Source organism: Elephantulus edwardii, unplaced genomic scaffold, assembly GCF_000299155.1.
Source record: "Elephantulus edwardii isolate Elephantulus edwardi_28Jun2011 unplaced genomic scaffold, EleEdw1.0 scaffold00140, whole genome shotgun sequence".
NCBI classification, from domain to species: Eukaryota; Metazoa; Chordata; class Mammalia; order Macroscelidea; family Macroscelididae; genus Elephantulus; species Elephantulus edwardii.
The window spans coordinates 2,716,962-2,740,203 of NW_006399890.1; positions in this window are offsets into that span (position 1 = coordinate 2,716,962).

Consider the following 23,242-nt stretch of genomic DNA (forward strand, 5'->3'; position numbering starts at 1 on the left):
CCCCCCCCCCGCACCTCCCCAAACCCCACCCCCTACCCCCAAATATAATCCACTCTGATAGTATTTTTAAACTCAATTCATTAAAAATTTGTGCAAGAGAGCTCAAGTCATACTTGTCCTTTGGCTTTTACTTGAGCGTATCTGTTAAACTAGAGAAGGAGTTGTGTTCATCCTGGAACCCAGTGACACTGGAAAGCCAGTCAGTCATAGACATCAATCAGTCGTGTTGCTGTTGTTTGGTGCCATTGATTTGACTACAACTTGTAGTGACCCTGTGAACAGTAGATCTACGCTCACACTCTCTGATATGCTCAAGCCTGTTGTTCCAATCACTGTTAATCCATCTTGTTGGGGGGCCCTCTTCTCTGTAACTCTCCACCTTTCCCTGTATAATGTCTTTTTCCAAGGATTGGCCCCTCTTGCCATTTAGTCTTGTTGTTAATGTGTACCATTGGGTTGGACCTGACTCATAACTGACCCTCCAGTGGGTTTCCAGAGGAAGTCAATTATCCATCTTTTTCCCATAGAGCAGCTGGTGGATTCAAACCACTATACCTTTGGGTCATAGAAGACATCAATTTAGTCTTAGAAGAGTGGGAAGTGGGACTCAGTGTTTCTACCTTGCCTGCTTAATATGCCAGGAAGTCCTACCACCCAGAGCTGAGTCATAAGAAAAGCAGCGTGAGGGTTCCAGCCAACCCAGCAGGTATTTGCAGAATGCATTTTGCTAGGAAATACAAACGGAGCAAATTAATCCCCAGTTCCTGAACACTGGTATCTTTACGATTGTGTGGAGTCCTGAACGCCAAGAGGAAATGAGCAAATGTTACAGAATTCCTGCAGGAATTTCTCTTGAGCCCAAGATTTAATCCCAGCCTCCAGGGCATTTAGAGCAACCTCCACCCCACACATATTCTTTTCCAAATTATAGGTCCAAAAACCAACACATAAAGCCAACCCTTTGGCAGACCTTTCCCCGGGTGACCCAAATTCCAAGTCTATTGCCAAAGTCACCTGTCTCAGGATTTGTTCTATTTTTTCCAAACTGGTGTGTGTTCCCACAAAGACTCTCTGGACCTGGAATGTGTCTTGTCTTTTCTTCAATGAGTGAAATAATAATAACTGCTACTATTTTTATTGCTATATTTTTATTATTTTGTTTTTAAAATTAAAACACTTGTTTTTAATTGTACTCTTGATGTGGAGCAGATAGTTAGAATACCCACTCCCTCCTTTTAGGATAAGTAAGCTGAAAGACAGGGCAGGACAGAGGCCTTTAAGAAATTAGATCCTTTCTCCACAAGCCTCCGTGCTTCTCCTAGTGGTGGCTTCCAGCTGTGTTTCCTGACAGAAGTTTCCAGCAGTATCACTTGGCAGATGTCCCCCCTCTGAGTTCACTCATCAACAGTAGTAACGTCCACCTTTCCTGCCTCACCCTCAGTTTATCACCTGGGACATTTCCAGCTGTCAAAGAGAGTGACTCATGTGAGGTTTCTGGTGAACAAGCTTATAATGATTTAGCAGCTTGGAGAAGATGCTTGGTGATACTATGGTTAAGCAATTGCTAACTGGAAGGTTAGTGGTTAGAATTCACCAGAGGTTCACTAGCAGAAAAGATCTGAGATCTGCTCTCAACAGCAAGTTGATAGGCCCCTGGATTAAACCATTTGTAGTTGGCTACTAACCTGTAGGTTTCCAAAGGCCAGTTATTTCACCAATGGATGGCCAGTTCTTCCTCTTAGTCTGTCTTAATCTGGAAGCTCTGCTGAAACCTGTCAATCATGGATGAGTTGCTGGTATTAATATACTAGTGGCACAACCCCCATTATCACAGCAGTCAGCAAGCTACCTCAGTACAGTAAACAAATGGACAAGTGCTGTACTCAAAAGAGCAAACTATGAACAAGCAACCACACACATACCCAAATTATAAAGTAAGCAGCACTGTGAAAGTCCTTTCCTATTGCTTTTCACCACCACCCTCAACCAATATGGCAAACTGGCCAATAAAGCTGTATATCTAAACTCAGCAAAGCCTAGCAGAGCCTACTGACTTTTCTCAGGACGGCTCAGCTTTGGGTCATACCCACCCACTGTTTGGCAACATCATGATAGATGGAGAAAATCTTGAAATTGTCAATTATTTCATCTTGTTTGGATCCACAGTCAACACCCTTAGTACCAGCAGGCAGGAGACTGGGAGATGTATGTATAGCTCTGGAGAAAGTCTGCTGTCAGGGACCTTGCCAAAGTCCTGAAGGCAATGATGTCAGTTTAAAGGCTAAGGTGCACTTGATTCAAGCCACAGTCTTTATAATTGCCTGCTATGCATCTAAGAGCAGAACAATAAATAAGGATGACAGAAGAAGAATCAACGCACTTGAATTGTGTGATGGAGAAAAGTGCTGAATATCCCATGGACTGCCAAAAAACCAGAAAGGTATGTCTTTGGGAAAGTGCAACCAGAGTGTTCCTTGGAGGCAAAGATGATTTGTCCCATGTATTTTGGACTTGTTGTTAGGAGAGACTATTCCTTGGAAAGGGACATCTTGCTTGGAAAGTAGAAAACTAAGAGGAGAAAAGCCTTCAGTCAGATGGATTGATACAATATCTGTGGCAATGAATTAAAATGTGTTGAAAGTTATAAGGATGGTGCAGGATAGGACAGAGTTCAGATCTGTTGTTGATAGGGTTGCTGTAAGTCACACTTGATTCAATGAGACTTAAAAACAACAACAAACCAGAAAGTGAGTGCTGGTGACCCAGTGAGTATAGAGTTTGTGCTGCCAACCCAAAGAGAGGTAGTTCAAATCCACAAGCTGCTTTTTGGGAGAATGATGGTCAGTTTCCTCCTGTGCAATTAATTTATAGTTTCAGAAAAACTGAGAGAGCTAGCTATGAGTTAGTTCTAATCTGTTGGTTGTTGTTGTTGCGTGCTGTTGAGTCGACTGCAACTCATGGCAATACTATGTACAACAGGCCTAAACCCTGCTCTATCCTGTGTCAATCTTATTGTCTTGACAATCTACCCCCATTACCTCAGTCACTGAAATCAATCCATCTCATTGAGGGTCTTCCTCTCTTGAGCTGTCCCTCCACTCTCCCAAGCATGACATCTCTCTCCAAGGACTTGCAATATGCCCAAAGTATGTTAGACAAAGCTTGAGAATCCTAGCCTCCAAGGAGCAGCCTGCTATCACCCACTCTAGGATGAACCTGTTTGTTTTTCTAGCAGTCCATGGTATATTCAATACTCTTCTCCAGCATCACAGCTCAAAGGCATCAATTCTCCTTCTATCATCCCTAGTCATTGTCCAGCTTTCTGATGCATAGCAAGTAATTGCAAAGACTATGGTCTGTATCAGGCACACCTTAGTCTCCAGACTGACATCATTGCTCTTCAGTACTTTGGAGAGGTCTCTGACAGCAGACATTCCCAATGCAATTTGTCTTTACACTTTCTGGCTGATGGTACCAAGAGTGTTGATTGTGGATCCAAGCAAACTGAAGTTGTTAACAATCTCTTCACCATCTATCATGATGTTGCCAATCGGCCCAGTGGTGAGAATCTTTGTTTTCTTGATGTTGAGCTTCAATCCATATAGGAGGCTGCAGTCTTTGACCTTCCGCAGCAAGCACTTCAGGACCTGTTAGTACATAACAAGAACAACTAACCAGAAAGGTTGTTACTCCCATGTAATAAATTACAATGGAGAAGATTGTCTATCTTTCTCCTGTGAAGCAGCTGATAGATTTGAACCATGTGTCTTTGGGTTGGCAGCACAGCTCCTTATCACCAGATCACTACATCTCCACACTAGGAAGGTTAGAGGCTTGAATCTATCCAACAGTAGCACAGAAGGCACAAAGTTCAGTGGATCTGATTCGATACGGATTCTAGACAAGAGCACCCTACAGAACAGTTCAACACCAATTTGTTGCATCACCATCAATCAGAACCAACAGCAATGGCTTTGTTTTTGGTAATTTGACTTTTGGTTGGCTGTTTATTTTTGCTTTTAGTGGTTTGAAACTTCCATTTTCAGGCTCAGCACCACCTTTAGAGAATGAATGTTCAAAGGATTCACTCAGAATCTTAAAGAAGTAGCCAGAAAGTTGCATGGACTCGTCAGCAAACATTGAGCAGGGTAAGTGTGGGAATGCCATTTACAGAGAGACACACAGCTACACAGCATTTCCTTATCATTGTTTACTTCTGTTTTCACAAAAATAATGAAATATAAGTGTATTGCTTCATAAAAATCATGACCAAAAAAATTCCAAGTGTTTCTTGTGTCCCTCTGTCCTCACTTTGGCTTTTTGAAGGCACAAGGAGATCTATTTACTCTGCTCTTTTTACTTTGCTTCTTTGTTCTCCATTTTTTATAGGATAAAGTCCCAGTTTCTTCAAGCACGAGGCCTTATGCAATATGATTAAGCCTCCTTTCCAAGTTATACTCCTATTCCCCTCTTATGTGTATGTTATGATTTAGCTGAAATGAATTACTGATGTCCTACATTGACTCACTTCTCTGAGACACCTTGATATAAATAAATAGGATAGATTTGGAATTCACATCCCCAACTCTGCCATTAACCAGTTGTTTGATACTGAGCTAGTAATTTAAACTCTCTGAGCCTCAGATTTTAAAATCAATTATTCATTAATAATGTATTTCCTAGTGAATATATAGACGTGGTTCTTATATTTCCTGAGTTTGATCTCTGTGTTAGAGAGTAGAAATGAGGATGGGTATCTCAGTCTTTCACTTAACAGTCAAATACATGAACCATTTGCCCATTCATGGATTCCTTTGCTTCTATAGCTACTGGGATTTCACTGATGATAGAACTCATGTGTGATTGACTCCCTCCTCTATGTGAATGTAGTAAACAGAAATAATTTAGATAATAATAGTAGTATAAGACTAAGTCTACTGTATAATGTAGCACATATTACAACACATATAAATATGTGTCATAATATTATCTATGTAACAACTGAAGAGCAAATGCATTCATTACTGAGCAAACATGTATTTTGTTGGGCTATTTCCTTCCAATAAACAGTGGTAAAGAAAAACCACAAGTTAGTTAATAAGACTGACTTGAGTAAGCAGCTCTTTCCTTACTAGGTATGTTGTGACTTTACATGAGTTAATTCATATTTATGAACCTCAATTTCTTTACCTACAGTCAAATGTAAAGCTTTGACTCTAATCAATAATGAGGGCGCTCTGGTGGCCTCCTGGTAAGAACCTGCACTGCAGTTCCAAAGGCAAATGGTTCAAAGCTATCCGCTATTCTGTGGGAGAAGGATGGGCAGTCTCCTCTCATGAGATTAAATACCTCTGAAAACCCACAGGAGGGTCAGCTGGGGGTTAGTTTTGACTTGAAGGCACACAGCAATAACAATCAATGAGAAAAGACAAATCAAAAAAAGGAAGTAAAGTGCCTAGTAAACTGTCTGGCCCTTGATCAACAAATTCTAGCTCCACTCATCTCTTACTTTTAGAATTTACTAAGGATAAAGAAGAAATAGAAAACTGGGGGCGGGGGTGGGGGGGTGGGAAATGACCACAAAACAAAATTCTTAAAGCTCATCACCATTGAGTCAGAACCAGCTCATAACTGACTCTCCAGTGGGTTTCCAGAGGCTGTAAACACACATGAGGACAGTACTCATCTTTGTCCCTCAGAGTTGAGGGTGGATTCAAGCTATCTTCTTTGGGGTTGGTAGAACAACTCCTTGTCACTAGGCCACCAGATCTCCCCAGCAGAGAACTATTATTGTTTGTTAGGTGTCATCAAGTTGAGTACGACTCATAGCAACCTATGAACAACAGATCTGAATCCTCTCCTTTCTTGTGCCATTTTCACACTTCCTGACATATTAGAGACTATTGCAGAAATCACTGTGTCAATCCACCTGGTCTTCCTCTCCTTTCTCTACCTTCCACCTTTCCAACTGTCACGTCCTTCTCCAGGGAATAGCCCTTCCTAGCAACGGGCTTGAAGTATGTGAGGTGAAGTCTCATCCTCCTTACTTCCAAAGAGCACTCCGACTGCACATTTTCCAAGACATATTTGTTCTTTTGACAGTCTGTGGGATGTTCAGTGCTCTTCAGCTCAAAGGTGTCAATTCTTTTTTTGCCATTCCTATTAGTTGTCCAGTTCTCAGGTGCATGGCAAGTGATTAGAAAGACTATGAAAGACCTTAAGCAGATGCATACTAGTCTTCAAAGTGACATTAATCCTCAGTAATTTGGAGAGGTCCCTAACTGCAGACTTTCCCACTGCAATACGTCTCCTGGTTTCCTGACTGCTGGTACCAAGGCTGTTAATTGTGGATCTAAGTAAGATGAGGTTGTTGACAGTTTTAATCTCTTCTCCATCCATCATGATGCTGTCTATCAGTCCAGTGGTAAGAGTTTTTGTTTTCTTGACATTGAGATGCAATCCATATTGAAGGCTGTTGTTGTTGTTATGTGCCATCAAGTCACTTGCGACTCATAGTGACCCTATGTACAACAGCCCTAAACTCTGCTCTGTCCTGTCCCAATCGCACTGTCTCTGACACTCCTGTCCCAATTACCCCAGTCACTGAATCAATACACCTCAATGAGGCCCTTCCCCTCCTCCACTCTCCCTCCACTCTCCCAAGCATGATATCCCTTTCCAAGGACTGGTCCCTCCTTACATTTACAAAATATGTTAGATGGAGCCTCAGTATCCTTGCCTCCAAGGAGCCGCCTGGTGTAACCCTCTCCAAGATGAATATGTTTGTTTTCCTAGCAATCCATGGTACCCTCAATACCCTCATATTGAAGGCTGTGGTCATTGATTCTAGTGCTGTAAGTCCTCCTCACTTTCAGCAAGGAAGATAGTGTCATCTTCACAATGCAGGCTACTGATGAGTCTCCCTCAGCATCTGATGTCATATTTCTCTTTTTGAATAATTTGCTCAACATGCAGATTGAATATGAGCGGAGAGAGAATACAACCCTAACAAACTTCCTTCTTAATTTTAAAGCACGTAGTGTTTCCTTGCTCTGTTCGCATAACAGTCTCCTGATCAAGGAATATGTCTCGCATAAACACAATTAAGTGCTTGGGACTCCAATTCTTCTCAGTGTCAGCCACAACTTCTTATGATCCACACGGGCAAATGCTTTTACCTAATCAATAAAGCACAAATAGACATTCTTTTGTTATTCTTTACTTTCTGGAATCAGCAATGATATCTCTAGTGCCACAGCCTATTCTAAATCCTTTCTGAACTTCTGGTGATTTCCTTTGTATATAATGTTCTAGCTGCTTCTGAATGATCTTCAGCAGTATTTTGCTTGCATGTGGTATTGATGATATTATTTGATAGTTTCCACATTCTGTTGGTTCACCTACCTTGGGTGTGAGAACAATTAAGGACCTCTTGCAATCTGTTGGCCAGACAGCTGCCTTCTAAATTTCAAGGCATAGACTGGTGAGCACATCCAGGGCTGCATTTATTAATTGAAACAATCAATTGGTATTCCATCAATTCCTGGGGTCTTATTTTCCCCCAATGCTTTCAATGCTGCTTCCACTTCCTTTTTCATTACTGTTGGCTCTTGCTCATTTGGCACTTCTTGAAAATTTTCAGAGTCAGTCAGTTCTTTTTCGGTTCAGTGATTCTGTGTATTCCTTCCATTTTCTTTTTAAATTTTTTAAATTTTATGCTGATTTACAAAGTTCGAATACATTGTTTTTCACATCAGATCATTCCCATTTCTTTCACCACTTCCCCATCAAATTGTGCAACCTCATGAATAACATCCCACCCCGCAGCCCATCCTCACCGCTCTACTTCCACCCTCCTCCTCCTTGACTCCTCATACTCATTCAACAATAATGGTCTTATACAGTATTTGTCTTTATGGGACTGAATTAGTTCACTCAGCATAATGCTCTTCAGCCCCTCCCAAGTTAGACAGTAATTTACAAAATCATTGTCCCTGCATGCTGTGTAGTATCCTATCATGTGAATGTATCATAATTTCTCAATCCGTTCAATTGTGGCTGGAAATTTGGGCTGTTTTCATTTTTCTTGGATGTTTTGTGGATAATTCAATATATTTCCCATAGCATCTTAAATTTATTTGTTAGTTCTCTCAGCTTGAGAAACGCAGAACAAGTCCTTCCCTTTTTATAATGATTTGAATTTCAAGGTCATTTTAGGAATAGGCTTGAGACATTTAAAACCAACGATTGAAGGTCAGATGAGTTTGAGATGATATCAAGTATATCATCCATGAAGAAAGAAAAAAGGTCATTACAAAACAGAGGACCTGAAATAGATGTCAGAAGAGACTCTAAAATTTGCACTAGAGTTTCAAGGATCCAAAACAAAGGGAAAACCTGCTGAAGTAAAAAGAGCAGAAGAGAAGATTGCAAAGGGAAGCTCAAGAGGACAAAGAAAATTATGATAGAATATGCAGTCGAGAACTAGACACTAACAATAATAAGAAAAAAAGATTCTCACTATTGGCTCAATTGGCAGCATCATGATAGATGATGAAGAGACTGAGATTGAGATTGTTAACAGTTTCAATTTACTTGGCTCCACAATCAGCACTCTAGGTATCGGCATCCAGAAAATCAAAAGGCAAATTGCATTGGGAAAGTCTACTGTCAGAGACCTCTCCAAAGAACTGAAGAGCAATGATGTCAGTCTGGAGACTAAGGTGTGCCTGATACAGACCATAGTCTTTGCAATTACTTGCTATGCATCAGAAAGCTGGACAATGACTAGGGATGACAGAAGGAGAATTGATACCTTTGAGCTGTGATGCTGGAAAAGAAGATAGAATATACCATGCTAAGAGAACAAGTTCATCCTAGAGAAGATGAAACCAGGCTGCTCCTTTGAGGCAAGGATTCTGACACTTTGTCTGATATACTTTGGTCATGTTGCAAGGTGAGATCAGTCCTTAGAGAGGGACATCATGCTTGGGAGGTTGGAGGGACAGAGCAAGTGAGGAAGACCCTCAATGAAATGGATTGATTCAGTAACTGGGATAACAGCGATAGGGGTATCAGAGACAATAAGATTGGCACAGAATAGAGAAGGGTTTAGGGCTGTTGTACATAGGGTGGCTATGAATCATAGGTGATTTGATGGCACATGATGATGACAGCAACAACAACAATATACTTATTTGGCATTCTCATTTATAACACAATTTCTGACATGGCTGTTATTGCTATTAAGACTAAATAATATGTCATTCCAGAGTATGTTTTAATTTCCCATTATATCCTAAATCTTGATTATGATTACTTGGTATTCTTTGTAAACATGTATATTGTAATTCTTATGAACAATAAACAAGAACCTTTGCTTTGATTATTCTGATAGAAATCACTGGTGAAGTGTTGATTTGCCTGCTGTCTAAAGAATCTTCTGAGATTGGGATATAATGAGGTGGAAAACAGGGAGAAAAATTACTGACTGTAATCTCAGAAGTCAGAAAGCTGTTTTATGTAATCATGGCTTAAAAGAAACAATAATAAAAAAGATTCAAAGGCCTCAAGATGAAGAATAATTAGAAAATGTCCTGCATTCAAGGATAAAAGAGTTCAGCTTCATGTTATTAATATACAACTTGTTTTACATTTTTCAGGATCAATCACATAATTAAAAGCAAAGCTGGCAAGTGAAATTATATGAAAGTATTTGTTTCAATCATACCATATTAAGAGGTGTTAAAAAATTCCCTTAAAATATAAATAAGAATGTCAACCATGAAAGAAAAGCAGACACATCATTTGTGAGTCTTCTCTGCGTATTCTCTGAAAAGGAATGGTAATGGTTCCATGTAAACCATTCACTAGGCTAGAAAAATAATCAGCTTCTAAATTTCTTGAGTCTTCTCTGGATAATAAATCAAGGGGTAGAATTTAGGACTAGATGGCTTTCTCCTCAGTGGATCAGCCTTCTTCTCTATATGCTCCCAGTAAAATAGTTTTAGCACTAATCCAGAAGGCATGACAATGTTGTTGCTGTTGTTGTTAGGTGCCATCAAACTGACTGTAACTCATAGCAACCCTGTGAACAAATCTGAGCCTTGCCCTATCATTCATCTTCCTCCCAATCTCTGTGAAATGCTTGAGCTCATTGGTAGAGCCACTGTGTCCATCTGTCTTGTTGAGGGTCTTCTCCTTCTTTGAACCTCTACCTTGCCCAGCATGATCTCTTTTCTAAAGATTAACAGCATATTTAACATACACTTTTTTTGGTTTTGAACCATGCAGTGTTTCTTTGTTCTGTTCTAATGACAGCTTCCTGGTCCAAATATAGGTTTCATATAAGCACAATTAAGGGTTTTAGGCCACAATTTGTTGTGACCCACACAGCCAAATGCCTTTGCCTAGTCAGTGAAGCACAGACAGAAATTCCTCTGGTACATGCTGCTTTCAGCTAAATTAAATTAATATATTAGTTTTATAATGAAATGCTTTTGAGCTTTGGTGTTGGAGAAGAGTGTTGAGGGTATCATGGACTGCTAAGAAAACAAACAGATTCATCCTGGAGAGGGTTAAACCAGGCTGCTTGCTCCTTGGAGGCAAGGATTCTGAGGCTTCATCCGACATACTCTGGTCATGTTGTAAAGAGAGACCAGTCCTTGGAGAGGGATATCATGCTTGGGAGGGTGGAGGGCAGGCGCAGGAGAGGAAGGCCCTCTGGGAAGTGGATTGATTTGGTGACTGGGGTAATCGGGATGAGTGTGTCAGAGGCAATGAGATTGGCACAGGACAGAGCGGAGTTTAGAGCTGTTGCACATAGGGTCGCTATGAGTTGCAAGCGACTCGACGGCACATAACAACAACAACAACATAATGAAATGTACAATGACCTTGAGTCAGAAAATTAAAAAGGCCAAATTTGCTCAACATTTCTTAAGCTGAATGAGTTGAAGAACAAATTCAAGCCTCAAGTTGTAATACTTGAGGATGCTGAGGACACAATGTTGTATGACTCAGGAAGCATCAAAACAATATGGAGGGGAGCTCTGGTGGCCTAGTGGCAAGAAGCTGCACTGCAATCGCAGAGGCGCACAGTTCGAATCCACCAGATGCTCTGCCGGGGAAGGAGGCACAATCTCCTCCTGTACCAGTCAGATCTGATTTGACGGTACACTGACACAAATAAAATAAAAAAAATAATATGGAAGGAATATACAGTCACTGTACTAAAAGGAATTGGCTGATACCAGAAGAATTTAATGAAACGCTTGAGCACGAGCCTGTGGTGATGAAAGAAGTGCAAATGTTCTGAAAGAATTGGCAAAAACAAGGCCCCAGGAATTGACGGTATACCAACAGACATTTTTCAACACACAGATGTTGCCCTGGATGCACTTACCAAGTGTGCCAAGAAATCTGGAGAACAAGGACCTGGCCAACTGACTAGAAAAGATATATATTTGTTCCTATTTCAAAGAAAAGTGACCTGACAGAGTGCAGAAATTTTTAACACTATCATTAATATCACATGCAAGCAAGATTCTGCTGAAAATTATCAAAAAATAACTAGAATAACACATCAAACAGAGAGCTATCAGTTGTGTAGGCTGGGTTTAGAAGAGGGAATGGTACCAGGATTATTATAGCTAATTTAGATGGATCTTGGCTGAAAGCAGAGAATAGCAGAGGAATGCCTGTATTTTATTGCCTATGCAAAGGCATTTAACTGTGTAGATCACAACAAACTACGGCTGACTCTGAGAAGAATGGGACTTCCCGAACACTTGTTTGTGCTTATGCAAAACTTGTACTTGGACCAGGAGGCATTTGTCAGAACAGAGCAAGGAAACACTGCATGATTAACAATCAGAAAAAGAATTTGTCAAAGATGCATCCTGTCCCCATACCTTTTCAATTTATATGCAGAACAAATCATCTGGGAGGCTGCATTCCATGAAGAGGAATGTGGCATCAGGCTTGGAGGTAGACTAATCAACAATCTGCATTATACAAATAACATAACCCTGCTTATGGAAACTGAGGAGGATCTGAAGTGCTTGCTGCAGAAGGTCAAGGACTGTAGCCTTCAAGATGGATTGAAGATCAATGTCAAGAAAACAAAGATTCTCACCACTGGGCCAGCTGGCAGCATTATGATAGACAGTGAGAGATCAAGATTGTTAACAACTTCCGTTTGCTTGACTCCACAATCAACACTCTTGGAACCAGCAGCCAGGAAAGCAAAAGACAAATTGCATTGGGAAAGTCTACTGTTAGAGACCTCCCCAGAGTATTGAAGAGCAACAATGTCAGTTTGGAGACTAAGGTGTTCCTGATACAGGCCATAGTCTTTGCAATTACTTGCTATGCCTCAGAAAGCTGGACAATGACTAGGATTGATAGGAGAATTGATGCCTTTGAGTTGTTGAATATACCATGGACTGCTGGGAGAGCAAACAGGTTTGTCCTGGAAAGGGTGAAATCAGGCTGCTCCTTGGAGATGAGGATTTGGAGGCTTTGTCTGATAAACTTTGGACATGTTGCAAGAAGGGAACAGACCTTGGAGAGGGACGCCATGCTTGGAAGGGTGGAGGGACAGCACAGGAGAGGAAGACCCTTGATGAGTTGGATTGAGTTAGTAACTGGGGTAATGGTGATAGGTGTGTCAGAGACAATAAGTTTGGCACAGGATAGAGCAGGGTTTAGGGCTATTGTACATAGGGTCACTAGGAGTTGCAAGCAGCTCAATGGCACGTAACAACATCAATCAGTTAGTCTTTACTGTGCAGTTTGAACCGACTCATGGCTGACCTTCCAGCAGATTTTGAGATGCTGTAAATCACACAGGAATCTGCTTATCTTTCTCCTGAAAAGGAGCCGATAAATTTAAACCACTTGTCTTTGGGTTGCCAGTGTGGGTCCCTACCACTAGGCTACCAGAGGTCACAATGTATTGTTGTTTGCTGTCAGATTAGAACCAACACATAGCTGAACCTCCAGGAAGGTTTCAGTGGCAGTAAATCACAGGAGGAGGGAGGAGATTTCTCATCTTTCTCCTATGGAGCAACTGGTGGATTCTGAACTACAAGCCTTTGGGATTTCAGCACAGCTTTTTACCAGTAGACCCTCAGAGATTCTCCAAGGAATTAGTATTCTTAATAAAAATTGATATATTGATATTGTTGTTGTTATGTGCCATTGAGTCACTTGCGACTCTTTGTGATCCTATGTACAATGGCCCTAAACCCTACTCTATCCTTATTGTCTCTGACACAACTAGGCTTATTACCCCAGTCACCAAACCAATCCATCTCATTAAGGTTCTTCCCCTCCTGCGCCATCCCTCCACCCTTCCAAGCATGATATCCCTCTCCAAGGACTGGTCCCTCCTTGCAACATGTCCAAAGCATGTCAGACGAAGCTTCAGAATCCTTGCCTCCAAGGAGCAGCCTAGTCTCACCTTCTCTAGGAATATCATATTGATATTACAGAGAAAAACCATTTTCTTAGATGTAACAATATATTTATTTCTTCTGATTTTAAAAAGAAACCATTTCTGTGGCCCCCGAGAGTGTACTGGATCCTGAGACACTGTCGACTGTGTGAACAGGAATGTGAGCCCTTTTAAATAGGAAGATAAGCTCTGCTTTTCAACCAGTGCATGTGATAGGGGAATGGGAGGGTACAAAATGCACTTGAGACTGTGAATAGTGAGCCACAGTTAACACTGGCATTAACTAAAATGAAAACTGTGTTAGTCACAGATCATTTCCCACATCAATGTCTCTTTACTAGCGAAACCCAGACACAAACATGTGCGTGTTCATGCTCCTGCCCTCTTTGCTAGCCATCTCTAACAAGAGCCACCCCTTCCAGAAGCTCAGATAATAAGCCCATCTTCAGCAGGGTAATATCTTCTCTCACTCCATCATCAGCCAGATAGGTGTCATCTTTCTTAATAAAAAGCCATTGCCAGAAGCTATCTCCACTAAATACTCTTGACATCACTTCCTTTAATAGGGCTTGAAAGTTATAAAATATTTAAGCAGCAAGGCGTGACAGAGCATTTATTTCTCTAGACCATTCATTCATTCAGCTCTCTCTGCTGGTATGAGAAAATCTTCTCACAGCCAGCCATTCCTGGCTTCCTCTGGAGTATAAGGGAAGACCCTGAATGATTCATCAGGAAAATGGTTTTATTACCAATGTTGATTTAAAAGATAATTACTGCAACCCTAATTTGATGTGTGTGTGTGTGTGTGTGTGTGTGTGTGTGTGTGTGAAGGAAATGGGAAAAGTTTTTGTGAAAAACAATGTATTCAAATTTTATAAATAAATCTGTTTTAAAAAATTACTGGATGGACAAACATCAGACAGATGAATACCACAAAAACAAACTAACCATTGTCTGTGCCACATCCCTCCTCTCTCTTCTTTGATTATTCTGAAAGTTACAATCTCTCTACACCAATGGATAACCAACTTGTTAATGGAAACTCTCTTAACAACCAGAAATCAGTGACCAGTGAATTATCAGTTACTCTATAGAGATTTAGTAACTGATGTTTTGGAAGTAGATTGCCAGGCTTTTCTTCTGGGTCATATTTGCGTTCACAGTTAACAGAACCTCTGACCTTTAGGTTAGAAAATTTGCACCATCCAAAGCCTTTCAGGTCCTCTTCAAACTCAAGTTCAAACTCACTGCCCTCAAGCTAATTCTGAGTCCATGGGTTTCCATGGCTATAAGTTACAACAGGAGATTTCCCATCTTTCTCTCACAGGGCATCTAGTGGACTTGAACCACTGGAGACATACACAGCCGTGTGGTTAGCAGAGCAACAACCTATGGACTATGCTGTCAGAGCTCCTTTAACCAGAGGAAAAAAATCTACAGTTCCTACCACCACCCACCCCCACTAGATAATGGCAAGAATTGGAGAGGAGATAAATAGAAGCTGAGAAGCCAACTCTGCAGTATTATTAAGAAAGAAAGAAAGAGAGAAAGGAAAGAAAGGAAAGAAAGGAAAGAAAGGAAAGAAAGGAAAGAAAGGAAAGAAAGGAAAGAAAGAAAGAAAGAAAGAAAGAAAGAAAGAAAGAAAGAAAGAAAGAAAGAAAGAAAGAAAGAAATGCTTTTAACAGACATGCCACAAATACAAGCTGACCATTCAGAGAGCAGCAATGAAAAATCACAACCACCCCAGAGCAATACTCTTTCTGTACTGATAAAGATTGTATTCTTCCTCAAAATTGTCAAGAATGCCAGTTGTTTGTAGGGTCACTAAGAGTTTTTCAAAATAATCAAGATATTTTAATAGAATAACCCATATGTATGCTTTAGTCAATTCTCCTAATGTCTTTATTTATGAATATCAAATTTCAGTAAGCCTTAATAATTCATTTTATGGATTACTGGAGAGTGGCTGTGGGTTGTAATTAAAAATGAAAAGCTATAATATTACACATCATTTGCACATTGAAGCCAAAGGAAAGGCTTACACTTCTGAATTGGTTAACCATCAGGGCTGCTTGAGAGTGAGCCATACTGGGAGAAACATCACCCTGCTCAGGCCAGGCTTGCACAGAGCGGGTGCCCACGCAGGTGCGTCAGAGCTTGGTCTTAACAATTCCCACAATTCCTTCTGAGTCCCTTCCTTTTTGATGTTGTTTTTAGAAGTCAAAGAGTAGGCCCATATTAGCAACCCTATGCTCTACCAAATGAAAGTGTCATCTTAACCCCTGCTCTCATCCATTGTCTATTCATCCCATTGAAGGTCTTCCTCTCTTTCACTGACTGAGCATGTTTCATTCTTCCAAACATGATGCTGTCCTGTCCCAGGGACTGGCCCTTTCTATCCATCCATCCATTCCCAAAGTATATGAGATGAAGGCTCACCATCCTCACTTTCAAGGAACACTCTGGCTATACTTCCACATCTTGAGATGATGAAGAATCCAGGATGCAGGATGTGAAGTCTATTCCTCACTTTAAAAAGGAAAAAAAAAGGGGGGGGCTGTCTCCCAGAAATACTCACCATTCTTTGTAGGTCAGAGAAAATTATTTTTGAAAAAAATAAGTTTTAAAGATTGAGTGGTTGAAGGCTTTGAGAAATGAGACCACAAGGGGAAAATGGAGAGTGAAATGGGACTATGTAATTAGACAACACATGTCCTAAAAGATGATTCCAGAAAAAAAAGCCAAGCAAAGCCTGCCATATGCTCAGCTTTCTGTGCAGAATGTTACAGACAGAGAGCTTTACCGAATATTCTGTACATATGTCTAGTCAGTACGTTTGTTCTACTCTATTTCTTGCCAAGTTTCAAAGGCTTAAAATAATTAGCCTTTGCCACCTCTTTGGAAAGCTTTTCAATGCATTCTGAAAGAGACGCTTTAATCTGCCATCCTGAGAGGTAGTGCCTCTCCAAATTCACTGATAAAGCAGGTTCATTCACCACTGGAATTCCATCCAGTATGTAAGATCAGAAATTGCTCCTCCAGAATGGTCTTCAGATGGCTGTACACACAAAAGCCAAACATTTACATTTCATTTTCCACCACCATTAAGAATTGCATGTAAGAAATAATATGCATGAAACAAGCATTCTATTCAATGTTAAATTTGTATTTATAAGGAGCCCTGCTGGCCTAGTGATGAGAAGATGTGCTGTAATCCCGAAGGCTCAAATCCACTAAGTGTTTTGCAGGAAAAGGATGGGCACTCCCCAGTGTGATAACCCCTCTGAAAACCCCTGGAGGACAGCTACTGGTCAGTTCCAACTCAATGGCACACAAAAACAAGAAGAATATAATTCTTTAATTAATAGTTTTACTGAACTTTGACAAATTACTTTCTATATGCTAGGTGCTGCAGACACAAATATAAATTAAACATGATCACTGGTCTAAAGAATTCATGCTCTGATGATGGAAACTGACTGGTAAAGGCTACTTCGGTTATTACAGGAAGATTTACAGAGTGTGGTGAGTTTGGACTGTTGGCTGAGCTGAACTACAAGATGAGCATGGGTTAGCTGTTTTACACGAGAACTGGAAAAAGAAGTTAAATAGCCATATTCTTATTACACTTAGGGGAGGTTACATGGGCTGCTGCCACATCTCACACATTTGGCCCCTTACTTGCCAATTTATCTGGTTATTGGGAACAGCTACCAGGCACAAGACAACTCTAGTTTCTACTGTATCCTTCTCAGCATCTCTGATTCCTGGACCAGTTGTACGTGAATCTGCATGGCAAAGGCATCAGCTTCTACCACAAAATATCTACACTGTTGGCACTGATGATGAAAGACCAACATAGGTTCTAATTCATCTTTATTGATTCCATTCTATTTCTTGGGTTTAGATTGATCCTTCTTCTCTCTCTTCCCTTTCTAATTGCCTTCCACGCAGACAGAAATAAGACAGCTTCCTATAAACTGTTCAACTAATCAGTTCCGTAATTGTATAAAGCCAAACCCCTATAATAAATGATATATGTTGTTATTACATGCCATCAAGTTGGAACCAACTCACAGCTGACTTTCCAGTGGGTTTTTAGAGGTAGTAAATTGCACAGAGAACATTGCCCTATCTTTCTTCCTCAGGGAACCTGGCAGATTTGAACTACTTGCATTTGGGTTGGCAGTATCTGCTATATTTCTTAGGCAGTTGTATATTTGAGCTGATGCTCTTTAAAGATGAAGAGGAATTAGTACAGAAAGCAAAGGGAGGATCTTCCAGTCATGAAAAATAGCACAAATAGAAGTTTGAAAGCATTTAAGAATATTATATATTCAGTGTACTCTCTTCCATTGGTATTAAGTCAGAACTGACTCATAACTGACCCTCTTTGGGGTTTCTATGGCTACAAATTGCACAGGAAGAGACTGCTCATCTTTCTCCCTCAGAGCTGCTGGTGGATTCGAATCAGCGAAGATATGTTAACTCCTTGTTAGCAACACAACTCCCTATAAAGTTTATGGGGAAAGTCTGGGGAGAGGAAATTGAAAGAGGAGGCTGAGGAGGGTCTTAAGAACCTACCAAGCTGTGTCAGAAAATTTGAATGAAGTGGACAACCAAGAACCGCAAAATAATTTTTAAGTCTACAACTGTATCTTTGGAAGCAGCAATAGCATCCACTTCCATAAATAGCTTGCCTCCGGAAACCCTAGAACCTGGAAAAAGGATGAAAGTCACACACTCAAGTCTCAAGGACTTTTGTTCATAGGGTCGCTATGAGTCATCTACAACTCGACGGCACTGAACAACAACAACAACATAACTGTATCTGTGAAGTGATCAGATCTACATTCTAAAGATAACGCTTGCAACTTTGTGGAGGATGGTTTAGCAGGTATAGGACAAGTTGCAGTCAGAGAGTTTGATTAGAAGTCTGTTAGAAGTCTGTTAGAAGAATAGAGTAGTAAGAGTGGAAATTGGGAAGAATCACAAGTGCTAAACAGTCTTTCATTTTATTTTGTATAAATGAACTTTGCAAGTAAACCAGTATAAAATAAAAATTTTATATAAAAAAGGATTACATAAGGCATAAATTCTACCATTACACAAAAGCTAAGAAGCGTCCCTCTAAAACAGCCCCTTTTCACTCAGAATTCAATCACACTGACTCTGAGGTTAGAAACCCTAGAGGTAAAATCATCAAGAAGCTGAACAGGCTTAACCATAAAAAAAGTTAATGCAGAGTTCAGAGGTTGGGAGGACATCAAGATTGGTTTGACTAGAGGTTAAACAATGCTACCTTATTTCACAGTTTTTTGTGTCTATGTTCCATATTTCAAAAGAATTAAAACATATGTATTCTCAACAGTAAACCATTAATAGCTATTAAGCACTTATACCTTCTTCTCCCTTATCAAAATGATTAGATTCTAAATCTCAGTATTAGTTAGTCTAGGATCCCATTCCTACATCTGCTGCTTCGTTTTTGCGCTCTGTTTTTTAGCTGCCATCTTCAGGAAGTAAGTAAATATTGACTCTCACATATCAATACTAGTGGAACAGAAGACAAAGTCTTCTTTATACATTTCTAATAGTTCCTTGCCTGGCAATGGGTCTTGAATATCGAGCAGAGGTCCACTGATGACAGGGTGGACAGGACTTGATGGAGGGTCAAGGAGAGGAAGAACCCCAGTGAGATGGAATGACACAAGACCTCAGCAAGGGGCTTTATCTAGTGTGTCAGAGGTGATGAGGATGGCACAAAATACGGGAGGATTCAAGTTGGCTGTTCATATGATCTCTAAGACTTGATAGCTCTCAACAACAATTCCTTGGTGCTCACAGGTTCCAGTGTAACATGCATGGCTGCTAACCAAAAGGTAGGGGATTTGAGTCCTCAAAATATGCCTCAGAAGAAAAGTCTGGCAATCTACTTCTAAAACATCAGCACTGTGAGCCTCATAGAACACAATTCTTCCTTCACATGAACAATGTTACCATGAGTTGGAGTCAACTCAACAGCAGCTGGAGACTACAATTTCTTTATTCTCCCATCAGATTATAAACTCAAGGATTGCAACTTTATTGAAGATATAGGCCCTTGTAATTTTATTTTGCATCATCTAAAGCCAACAAATAAATAAAAACCAAATCTACTAATGTTAAGTTATTCTATCTCTTAACTATCTTCCACGGTGTTTCTAAGGCTGTAAATCTTTACAAAAGAAGACATCCCATGTTTTTTCTGTAGATCAGATGTTAGATTCAAGCTGTTAACCAGACACATCACACACTATGCTATGTATTGTTATTGTTTGGTGCTACTAAGTACGACTCATAGCAACTCCATGACCAACAAATCAGAACCCTGCCCTATCCTGTGCAATCCTTAACATTTCTAACATACTTGAGCCCATTGCTGTAATCACTGTGTCGATTCACCTTACTGAGGGGTCTTCTCTTTCACTGACCTCCACCTTTTCAAACATGATGTTCCTTTCCAAGTAATTGCCTCTCGTAACAGCATGCTCAAAAGATATGAGATGAAGCTTTGTCATCTTTTTCTCTCAAGCAGCTCTCTAGTTGCATTTTAAGACGTGTCTGTGTATTCTTTTGGTGGTCCATGGCATAGTCAGTACACTTCTCCAACTCCACAGCCAAAAGACATACATTTTCTTCTGTCATTTTTATTCATTAAACAGCTCTCAGATGTACAGCAAGTGATTACAAAGACCATGGCCTGAATCAGGCACACTTTAGTCTTCAAACTGATATCATCATACCTTCCAATATGGTGCTACTCCTGATCTCTTGTTTGCTGGTACCAACAGTGTTCATTGTGGGTGCAACTAAGTTGACACCGTTGACAACTTCAATCTTTTCTCCCTCTATCATGATGCTGTACCTATTGATGAGGTATTGTCTTCTTGATGTTGAGATGTAACCCATATTGAAGGCTGTAGTCTTCGTTCTGTAGAAAGTGCTCCAAGTCCTCCTCAAGGTTAATATATAGTGAGTACATAATAAATACTTTCTAATCTGAATGAAAATGTGTCTAAAGCTTATCTACATAATGCTCTTGCTTCTTCAATTAATTCTGTCCATTTTGCTTCATGCCTTTTGAAGTTCATTAATTGGGCAAATATTGTTACCTGCTGTTGAGTTGATTGTGACTCACAGAAGCCCTATGAACCCTGCCCTATCCTGTGCCCTCCTCACCATCTCCAACATACTTGTCACAGCCAACTGTTACAGTCACTGTGTCAGTCCATCTTGTTGAAGGATATACTGTTCTCTAATTTACTAATATTTTATAATTTGAAAATGATCATATTTAGCTGTTTTATGTTGATATAAAGCAACTCGGCCACACATAACAACAACAACATAAATTCTCTAGCTTTGTTTCCTATATGCATAAATTAAAAACCTCAAACTCGTTACCATCAACTTGGAGACTGTTCCTCTTTCTCCCATGAAGTGGTGGATTCCAGCCTCCAGAGACATGCAGCCTTTGAGTTAACAGCTCAACTTTCTACCCACAACACCACTAGAGCTTCCTAACATGCTTAAAATATATCTATTATCAACCATTTATTCTCCACCTACTTTCCTTTTATTTTTAAAGTACAACTCTTGTAGATAGTATGTATTTAGGTTTCTTCGCTTTATGGAAATATATTTTTACAGTGTCTGCTTTTTAAATGAGGTATTTAAATCATTAATATTTAACATAGTTTTTCATATGTTTGTTCTTCTGTTTCTTCTTTCCTTACTTCTGTTGAATTATATTAACATGTCTTAGAATTCAATTTCAATTAATTTATTGGCTATTTAACTATAGCTTTTTGCATTCTCTGTTAAAATTTGCTGTAGTGAAAAAATATACAGTATCTCTCATGTATCATTAGATACATATTGTAGTCTTAGAATTATTGTTAACTATTTTACATATAGTGTAATTGCACTGTGCACTTTCATTTGTCTCACTACTCCTCAATACCAGCCCCACTGTACTTTATGTTATAGTTGTCATGAATTCCATCTACATATATTATAAACCCTACAAAAAACTCTTTAAAGTGCTAAAGAACAAGGATGTTAGTTTAAAGACTAAGGTGCATCTGATCCAAGACATGGTATTTTCAATTGCTTTATGTGCATCTAAAAGATAGACAGTGAATAAGAAAGACTAGAAAAGAATCAATGTCTTTGAACTGTGGTGTTGGCAAAGAGTATATTGAATAAATCATGCATGGACAAGAGAGACACAAATCTGTCTTTGAGGAAGTTCAATCAGGGTGTTCCTTAAAGGCAAGGATAGTAAAACTTCATCTCACATACTTTGGGCATGTTATGAAGAGGGGCTGGTCTTTGAAAAAAGATGTTACGCTTTGAAAAGTAGAGGGTTAGTGAAGAACGAATACCCTCGATGAGATAGATTGACACAGTGACAGTTACAATGGGCTTGACCATGGCGGAGATTGGGAAAATGGTGCAGGATGGGGCAAGGCTTTGGTCAGCCAGTCAAAGGGTCCTTATAGTGGTTGCCTTGCCCAGTCTCAGTTATTTCTACACCATCTGTAAGTTGATTATTATAAACCTCACACAAAGAGTTCTGAAACTTTAGCAAAATTTTCACACAAAAGTTGGACTTCCCTTTGTGGGATTCTGAATTAGTGTCCTGTGGCTTTAGTCATCTTAGGCTCTGTCCTCTGATTTTTTAGTACAGAAAGGCAGCATGTTTTCCAGAATTTTAGCTGCCTTACACCATGCTGTGACTGTGGCCTGCTTCAGAGTCAGGTTAAAATACTGGGAAATACAACCCGTGGTAGGTCTTTCTTTCTTTTTTTTTTTAACTTCCCTGAAAAATCCACCTGCTTTTGTTTATGTATTAGGCCCTTAGGTAGTTCATTTTTGCATTTTCTCCAGTATTTATAAGCTTTTAGTTGCAAGAAAGTCAGTCTTCTTGGAGCTCACTCTGACATACCAGCAGTGGAATGTAGATATAACCGTGAAATACCAATATGACCATAAAATAAAACAAAAATTCAAACCAGCAGTCTTTTCTTTATTTTGGAGGAGATTATTGTTGGTGGTGGTGATGGTAGCCTTTGTAAAACAAAACAATCATGTTCATTTGTCTATTTGGTTTTCTCCCCCCCCCTGAATTAATCTCCTTTTTACCATTTATTTAAAGACATATTTAGTCCACTCTGCAGGGAAATATGTAGGTGCCTATCTTTTTTAATCTTTATCTTCTTCTTTAAAAAAAAATAAACCTCATCTTGTATCTGAAAGTTTATTTGAGCATAAGCAGGAATGAAACATGGAGCAACCTTTTAGGAAAATTACTTTCTCCTCCAGCTCACGCGATGAGAGATTTTCATTGCATGTGCTCAATCCAATGACCTTATCATCATTTCTCAAATTTCTTTAAAACTATTACACCACTATATTTCCTCTCACAGCCCCTTCCTCTGTAAAATGAGAATGAAGTGATACCTCTGTAAAAGTGTAATTTTAAAAAGACAGAACAAAATTCTTTTAAATGGAGCAACAGAAGAAGGTAAATATGCAAAGTAGGCTCTGGTGAGATCAGCTTCTTTCTAAATCTGAGCCTCAGAATAAACAGCCTGAGATGTAAGGGCTGCAGGGCATTGTGTAATTGTACTTCTGTTCATGATGTTCCTTATTGAAGCCACTCTTCTCGGGATTAACTTCTCGTGCTCTATCTAATGAAGAAAAAAAAATATCTGGAAAAACTTCATACCACTTAGG